The sequence below is a fragment of the Pinus tabuliformis genome, chromosome 5_1, assembly GCF_031772625.1.
Source record: "Pinus tabuliformis cultivar Carrire ecotype Pingquan chromosome 5_1, CPIR1, whole genome shotgun sequence".
NCBI lineage: Eukaryota > Viridiplantae > Streptophyta > Pinopsida > Pinales > Pinaceae > Pinus > Pinus tabuliformis.
In genome coordinates this window covers 693,031,905-693,040,349 of record NC_142305.1, presented here as the reverse complement: position 1 = coordinate 693,040,349, position 8,445 = coordinate 693,031,905, and positions in this window count along the sequence as shown.

Here is an 8,445-nt window from a genome sequence, read left to right as displayed (position 1 = left end):
TCATATTTGAGGGGAAATTTTATGAACAAACACTTGTTGTCATGGGTTCCTCTTTTCTCCTACAGTAGCTAATTTGTTTATGGATGACTTTGAATCTAAGGCTTTGGCCTCTGCTCAATTCAAACCAAAGTTTTGGAAGAGATTTGTAGATGACACCTACGTTATTTGGCCTCATGGTCGGGAAAAGTTGGATCTTTTTTTCCAACATCTCAACAATCAGTCTAGCTCCATAAAGTTTACTATGGAGTGTGAAGTCGATGACAACTTGCCTTTCCTTGACGTTCTTATTTCAAAAAAGGATGATGGTTCTTTCTCCCACCAAGTATTTCGGAAGAAAACTCACACTGAGCAGTATCTTCATTCTAGGTCCCATCATTTCCCTACTCAATGCTGGGTGTTCTCAACACCTTAGCTACTCGTGCACTGAGGATTTCTGACGAAAACCACCTCTTTGAAGAGAAGACTCATCTCCTTAACGTTTTCAATAATAATGGATATAGTAGGCACCAAGGTCTTAGAGCTTTCCTTAAAGCTAGCAAAGGTCCTATGATTAAAAAAGACCCCAAGGATCAAATTTCAGGGGTTCATCTTCCTTTTATCCAAGGGACCACAAACATGATTGCTAGGATCCTAAAGAAACATAAGGTTCCCTCAACCTTTAGGCCCCTAAACACCATTCAAAGCTCCTTAAGATTTGTAAAAGACCCGGTGGACCCAAAGAATATGAAGGGTATTTATGTAATCTCATGTTCTTGCAGGACCCCCTACATTGGTGAAACAAGCCGCTCAATTAATCAAAGATTTCAAGAGCACGCAACCGACATTGAACATGGGACAACTTGCTCCTCAACTTTGACAAAAAATGTGGAAAAGACTAAACATCACATCTGCATTGAAGAAGCCCGAGTCATTGCTAAGATTGATCATTTTCATCACTAGAAGTTTAGGGAGGCCATAGAGATTGAAAGGAGGCCAAACAATCTAAATAGAGACGATGACTGGAAAATTAGTAGTTGTTGGGTCCCGACCCTTTCCTCTTGATGTGTATGTTTTTATCTTTACGCAATTTTATATTTAATAATTTTTCACTTCTTTTTATTTATCAAATTCTATTTCTATTTTTAATATTTTTCTATATTCAATTTTTTTTTTTTTCATCATTCTTTTTTTGTTACATCTAAGACTTTTGTGATATAATGTAGATATATGTCTTTTGGATTAATCACCTTGCCCTGAGGATGGACCACATTAATTGGTTCGAAAAGTCGACCAAATCCTGATAATGTGATTAATCCGAAAGACATCTATCTACATTCTTATTTTATTTTATTTTATTTTTATAATTTTTATAACCTTGAGTTTTGAATTTTCTCTTATCTTCTTTTAGTCACCTCCTTTCCTTTTATACCTTTTATTGTTTGTTCTTTTTTTTTTCCTTTCTATTTGATCCTTTTTTCTTTCTATTGTTTGTCTTTTCCTTTAATCTTGATTTATTTGTTGATATATATGTTTTCATAAATTCTTTTAATAATTATTTTTTCCTTAGTATATTTCCTATTTTTTTTTTCCGAAGGTGGTAAAACCTATCAACTCAGGTGTCAAACTAACAGTGAGGACAGCCATCTCTGGCTGCTATCCGCGAATGCTGGGTTTGACTCATCACTGTTAAATAGGAAAACCACGCCACCTGACATAACCCTGCTGGTGGTCCGTAATCGGGAGCAAGCTCTCACTCCTGCCAGATGCCTCTGGGTCTTGGGCCGTTAACCTGTTTCCTTACGTCCGAGGAAGACGAGCTCTTAGCCAAGCAGAAGCAGTTTTACAGCATACTCCAGGCCGAATTAGTATATTTCCTATTATTAGTCCTTTAATCTTTTTATATTTATATATATATATTTATATTTTAGTGAAAAACTAAATAAAATATTTACTCAAAACCAATTATTTATTCAAAACTAAATGAAATATTTATTTAATCAAATATTTATTTATGTATTTCAATCTTAATATTTAATTATAGATTTATTTAGTCAAATCATATTTTTTTTATTCAAAACTTGAATAAATAAACAAATAAGTAAATAAACAAAATATTTATTTAATCATAAACAACTAAATAAATCTATGTATCAACTAAATATTTATTTAATTAGTCTAAACATATCCTTTTAGGTAATCAATACCTAAATAAATAAATATTTATTTATCTATTTATTTAAAATTAAACATTTACCTATTTATTTGATCTTTGTTTATCCTATTTTGACCTTATTGTATTATTTCATTATGACCAAAAATATTAATCTATTTAATTTTAGATATTTTTATTTAATTATGAATTATAATTTAATAAAAAAATCAAATTCTTGATTAATAATTATATTCTAATGGTTACTTTCATTATATTAAAATATTTTTATTAATAAATAATAATTTATAGTCAAAAGTAAATGTTAGATTCTAATGTTCAAGTATTAACTCTATGATGCCATGATCTCATTCTCCATCTTGTCCTAATGATGAACCACGCTAGATGGGTTGAAAAGCATTGAGAATTTTGATGTGATCTTCTCTGAAAAATTTCTTGCAATCAAGATATGGATGACAGAAGCCTAAATTCTGATATCTTACATATCTAATTTTGATAAAGTCTTTCAGATTAATCACATCATAAGTTGTTGGTCGACGTTTCAAACCATCTAATGTGGTTCATCCTTAGGACAAAGGTGAAAAAATGAATCAATCAGAATGTTTAAATAACAAAGATGCATCTAGTTCCAGAGTTACAGTTAGAAAATAGCCGTTAAAAATTAATTGAATAAATTTATATATATTATCATTTTGTTATGTTTTATTTTAGTTTATCAATATTTTAAATTAAAATAGTATTGAATTCAAATTAGTTATATTAAATTAATAATAATAAAATAAGAATTGAATAGTTGTAAATATATAATTATAATAAAAAATAAGTTTAATATATTTATCAAATGGTTATTAAATAAAATAACTAATATTCAATAATTAGATTCAAATATTTTTATATTAAAATACCAGAAAATATTTTATTAGGGAGGTTAAAAAGGATATATATATATATATATATATATTTTGATTGCAATATAAAAGTAAAAATAATAAAATAATAAAATAGTTAATTACATATATATATAAACAATTTACGAAGAGAGGATGGGGATCCAATTTCTACAAAACTTCAAACCATCGTCCATGTTAAGATTAATAACGCGTTTTTCAATTTCAATAACTTCTCTAAGCTTCCTATGATGGAAGTGATCAACCCTAGCGATAACCCGAGAATCCTCGATGCAGACATCATGATTGGATTTCACTGCATGTTTAGCTAACGCTGAGGAACGAGAGCAGTTGTGCTTAATATTTGGTGCATACTCTTGGATTCTCTGGTTAGTTGAGCGACCAATTTCCCCAATGTAGGGAATCCCACAAGAACACGGGATGGAGTAGACCCCTTTCATGTCTTTAGAGTTTACAGGGTCTTCGATGGATCTAAGATAATTTCTAATGGTATATTAAGCACAATCACTCTCGTTCCTCAACTTTAGCTAAACACGCAGTGAAATCCAATCACCATGTCTGCATTGAGGATTCTTGGGTCATCGCAAGGGTTGATCACTTCCATCATAGGAAGCTTAGAGAAGCTATTGAAATTGAAAAGCACACTATTAATCTGAGACGATGGTTCGAAGTTACATAGAAGTTGGATCCCCACCCTTTCTTCGTAAATTATATATATATATATATACATTTTTTTTTTTCCACTGGAAAAATCCGTAATTTTCATTATATGGAAAATTACATATTGTAGATGCTGTACGCATATGCTGAGGTCACTTTACACAGTGTGCCTTTTAGTTACAAAAAGGATTCTGTACATAAATATCAGATCGGATATACCTCGCAGGGCAATCTGCTAGTGCTATATATAAGACTGTTTACAATTGCCTTCCGGCTTTACCTAACTGTTCAAAAAATAAAGTGATTTCAAAAACATCTCTGTCATAAACAAGATATTCTTCATATAATTTATTGTCCAGGTGCATTCTGATATCTCGGATCATTGTATGGTCGATGGTAGTACTTGTACTCATGTTGGCCTTGAACCTCTGTGATCTCCCATACGCCTCTGTCCATCAACGTGGCCTCCTTGGATAGTTTGTCAGCACTTTCGTTATGTTCCCTGTAGATGTGTGAACAGGTGATGTTGTTAAAAGCTGCTTTGAGTTCAAAAACTTCATTCAAAATAATGCTGAGTGTGTGAATGTGACAAACAGATATGCCGTTGAACCAATTTATGATGATTTTTGAATCCCCGAAAATGTTTATGCAAGTGCAATGATGACTCAAAGCAAAATGTAGTAAATGACGAAGTGTAATGAGCTCTGCAAAGTTGTTTGTTCCAATTCCCAGTCCTACTTTTACTCTGTAGTAATGATGCATGTTTTTGTATATGATGAAACCGCCCCCACAGCTCTGCCGGTTTGTGGCCCCATCAAAGTAAGCCCATGGGGTGTTCTGATCAATTCGGGGGGTGGATGAGGTTGACGCAGTTTAGGGGGCAGGGGATCTGGTAGTTCTCTAAATGCTGCAATAATGCCTGCCTCCACCATTGGCCAGTGTACAGGTTTATCATCGAATATATTGCGGTTTCTCGCTTTCCATATGTGCCAATTTACTAGAATTGGGAGATTGATAGTCTTCGATCCTTTGTGCCACATCTCCCAATCTATCCAAGCCGCTGACAAGTCTGTACCTTCCCAATTTCCGATGTAAGAAATGGTGTTTTTAAGTGCTGTCCACAGTTCTTGTATCTTCCTGCAACGCATAAAAAGGTGCTCTGTGGATTCGGAAGCTCCTTTGCATAGCACACACCAATTTGGTCCATTTAGTGCTCTGTGCGTTAGATGCTCACCAGTGGGCACTTTGTTCCTCAGGATACACCAGAAGAAAAGTTTTGATCGCGGAGATGCTGAGAGTTTCCAAATGCTATGCCACCAGTTCGAGATGACCTCAGGTTTTTTGTGACTGATAAGAAGGGTGTAGCCAGCCTTTGGAGTGTAATAACCACTATCAGTCTGATTCCATATGAGTTCATCCGGCCCCTCGATGATTCTGATGTGAGATTCGATCAGGGCCTCTCTGTAAGTCTGCCATTCCTGATGCCATCTTTGTGGGAGGTTTAATTGTTGTGCTGTCCTCCAGGCCTGTTGAAAAATATCTGAATTTTCTCTGTCTGCAATTTGGGCAATCACTTTGATATCGCGAGCGAGTAAGTATCCAACCAATTCTTGAGGCAGAGTATGCCTTCCTCCACTGCCAGACCATGGGTCGATTCCTATCCTAGCCAGTGTACCGTCTCTGATTTTCCAAACCAAGTTGTCTCTGATCATGGGTAGTGAGTATAGTAATTCTTTCCATATAGATGATATACCAGCTTTGTTCCAATTAGGGAGTCTGACCCATTCTAGAATGCCAAGGGGCCATATATATTTGTGGAAAGAGAGACGGGTCCATAAGCTCTGGCTAGTTAACAGTGCCCAGCTCATTTTTGCTGCCAATGCTTGTGCGGAAAGGGGGAGATATTTTAATCCCCATCCTCCCCACTTATATATATATATATATATATATATATATATATATATATATATATATATCTACAGATACATATATATATATATATATCTATATGTATATATATATATATATATACATATAGATATATATATATATCTATCTGTATATATATATATATATATATATATATATATATATATATATATATATATATATATATTTTTTTTTTTTTTAAAGTCGTTTGCTGGTTATATTCCAAAAAGATTTGGGAGGCTAAGCTCCTGAGTTACATGATCGAAGCTCATAGGCTTAGCTTGAAGACAGATTGAGTTACAAACTTCCCCTAAGCTACTGAAATAAGAGAAGACAGACTTTACAATCCATCCTAGTCTATATTGATGTGGCTAATCTAGCGAGCTGTTGACTTATCTGGTTTACTATCCATTTCGGTGTTCTTGTAGCTGGAGGAGCTAGTGCTAGGTACATTGCATTTCTCCAGCATGTATTTGAGAATTTCAATTGATTCTTGAGCATGAGCGCATTGATTGGATAGGTCGTTGAACTGCTCCTGTAGGGAGGATACCCTATGGAGAAAAATATTTAGATCGACTTCGTACTTTGCATTGGTTATCTGAGTGGTTGAATCAATTTTTGCATCCAGAACTCGTTGGTGCGCTCTGATCTACTCCAGCTCTTCCTGGAGGTCCCGACAATGCAGAAAATCTTCTTTCCGCGCCATCCTTGATTCCTTAGTCCTGTCCCGATACTGCGAGGGAAGTAGAGATCTGCAACTCTGAGAAAGCACTGTTCTAGCTATTACAATGAAGGAGTCGTGACAGTTATTAAGCGAAACAGGGGAGGGGGAGAGATAAGCTTTCAGGGGAAAGAGAGGAGAGCGAGGAAGATTTCCACTACAGGGAGCACAAGAAGATGAAGCAGATAAGCAACTGGAAAAGAGAGAGATTGCAGAGGCCACAAAAAAATTACTGATGGATAGAAGACAAAACTTAAACACAGGAGAATCGGTCCTCAACTGTAGATTTTTGAAATGCACGAAGGGGAGCACTGGAATGGAAAGCGGATTGAGGAATGGAAAAATAAAAAGTAGTGAGCATCGACACTCAGGAGGAGTGGAATCAGTGATTGCAACGAAGGAAAAATCGTTACAAACAACAATAAAAAAACCAGGGCAAGAAATATGAGTATTCAGGAAGGAAGGCTGTAAACGAGGGGGACTGGCACTTTGGCAGGGAGAAGCAAGAGCTGAGGAGCAACTATAAGAGAGGAAGAACTCAGCGGGGATTGAAGAATCTCTGATAAATGAGAAGGCAGGGAGACGAGGCCATAGCACCCTGATATTTATGGGGAGCGAGCCACAAGAGGGGGAGGACAAGTTCACGTGGAGAAGGAGGGAGGGATCACAGAGATCATGAGGGCTACCAGTTATCATGAAAGATGAGAAGGATGCAGGATTATGAGGCAAGATATTCGAGGGTAGTGAATTGACAGCCTTGGGATTGCCTTGGATTTTGTCAGGGTATTCCTTGAAGTTACTACAGGGTTCAAACTTTTGAGGATTGTCACAAATCATGAAATAAATCAGGGGAGGTGTTGAAAATGATCCTCATTGTTGTAGAGGATATTCCCTTTAGATCTAGTGCACGCTTGACTGGCAAGTTTATCTGCTTCTTTGTTGATGGCGCAGAGAATATGGAAGAATCGAAGGTCCCAATTTTGGCTGATTAAAGCTTGACATCTGCTGATAGTTTGTTGAATGAAAGTATTGGAGGCTTTGCGCTTGCTGTTCATAAGACTGATAATGACAGCAGAATCTCCAAAGACCATCGCATTCCTGATTCCAAGATTTTGGAGTTGGAAAAGGCCTTGATAGAGTGCCAACGCCTCTGCTCTGTTATTAGATAGATTTCCCAATCCCCACTCAAAGGTAACTAAGGGGTCTCCATTGGGGTTATAAATTACTCCCCCTGCCCTTGCCACTCTCGGATTTGATTTGGAGGCTCCATCAAAGAAGAGGGAGTGAGAATTGCTGTTCCGAAGCCATTCTGTAAATTCATCCTGTTTAATTCTGATTTTCCAACTGTGACTGAGAATGCTGGAAGGATTGCTGTAGATGTTTGCTGTTGGAAGACCCCTACTGTTGTCTATCAAGCTGCTGATAAAGTCTCTTTCTTCTACGCAAAGGCTGGCAGTATCAATTTTCTTTGTATTCTTGGCAGCAATGGTTTCTATCGCTAGACTTTTAGCCTTGCTGCATAATTGCCTGGTTAAGGTCTCCTGATCTCTAAAAACCTTGCGATTCCTAGCGAGCCAGATTTTCCATAGGAGTGCATATGGGAGGGCATCCCACACCCTCTTAGCGATATTATTTTTCTTGGGTTGCCAGGGGTAGCTCTTCTTCCATTTGTTTAAGATTTCACCAATGGAGAACTGAGAATTCCAGGTGAGAGGGCCAGTAGGGGAGATACCATTCCAACAAGAGATTGCAAAGGGGCATGAAATGAATAAGTGCTGGACAGTTTCTTCTGCCCCTTGACAATTTGGGCATCGGGAGGGCCCAACAATACCTCTTTTTTGCAAATTGTCTGAAGTAAGTATTTTCCCTTTTAGAAGGGTCCATACGAAAAATTTTACTTTAGGGATGGCCTCAGACTTCCAAACGATTTTCCAATACATCCAAGGAGGAGCAGGATAGTCCTTGTTGCACAAAAAATGATGGCCAACTTGAATTGAGTAACTGGAACCTGAGAGGTCCCATCAGAATCCATCAATGCCATTTTTAATGATTGGAGCAATGTTATGAAGGTGGGTCTG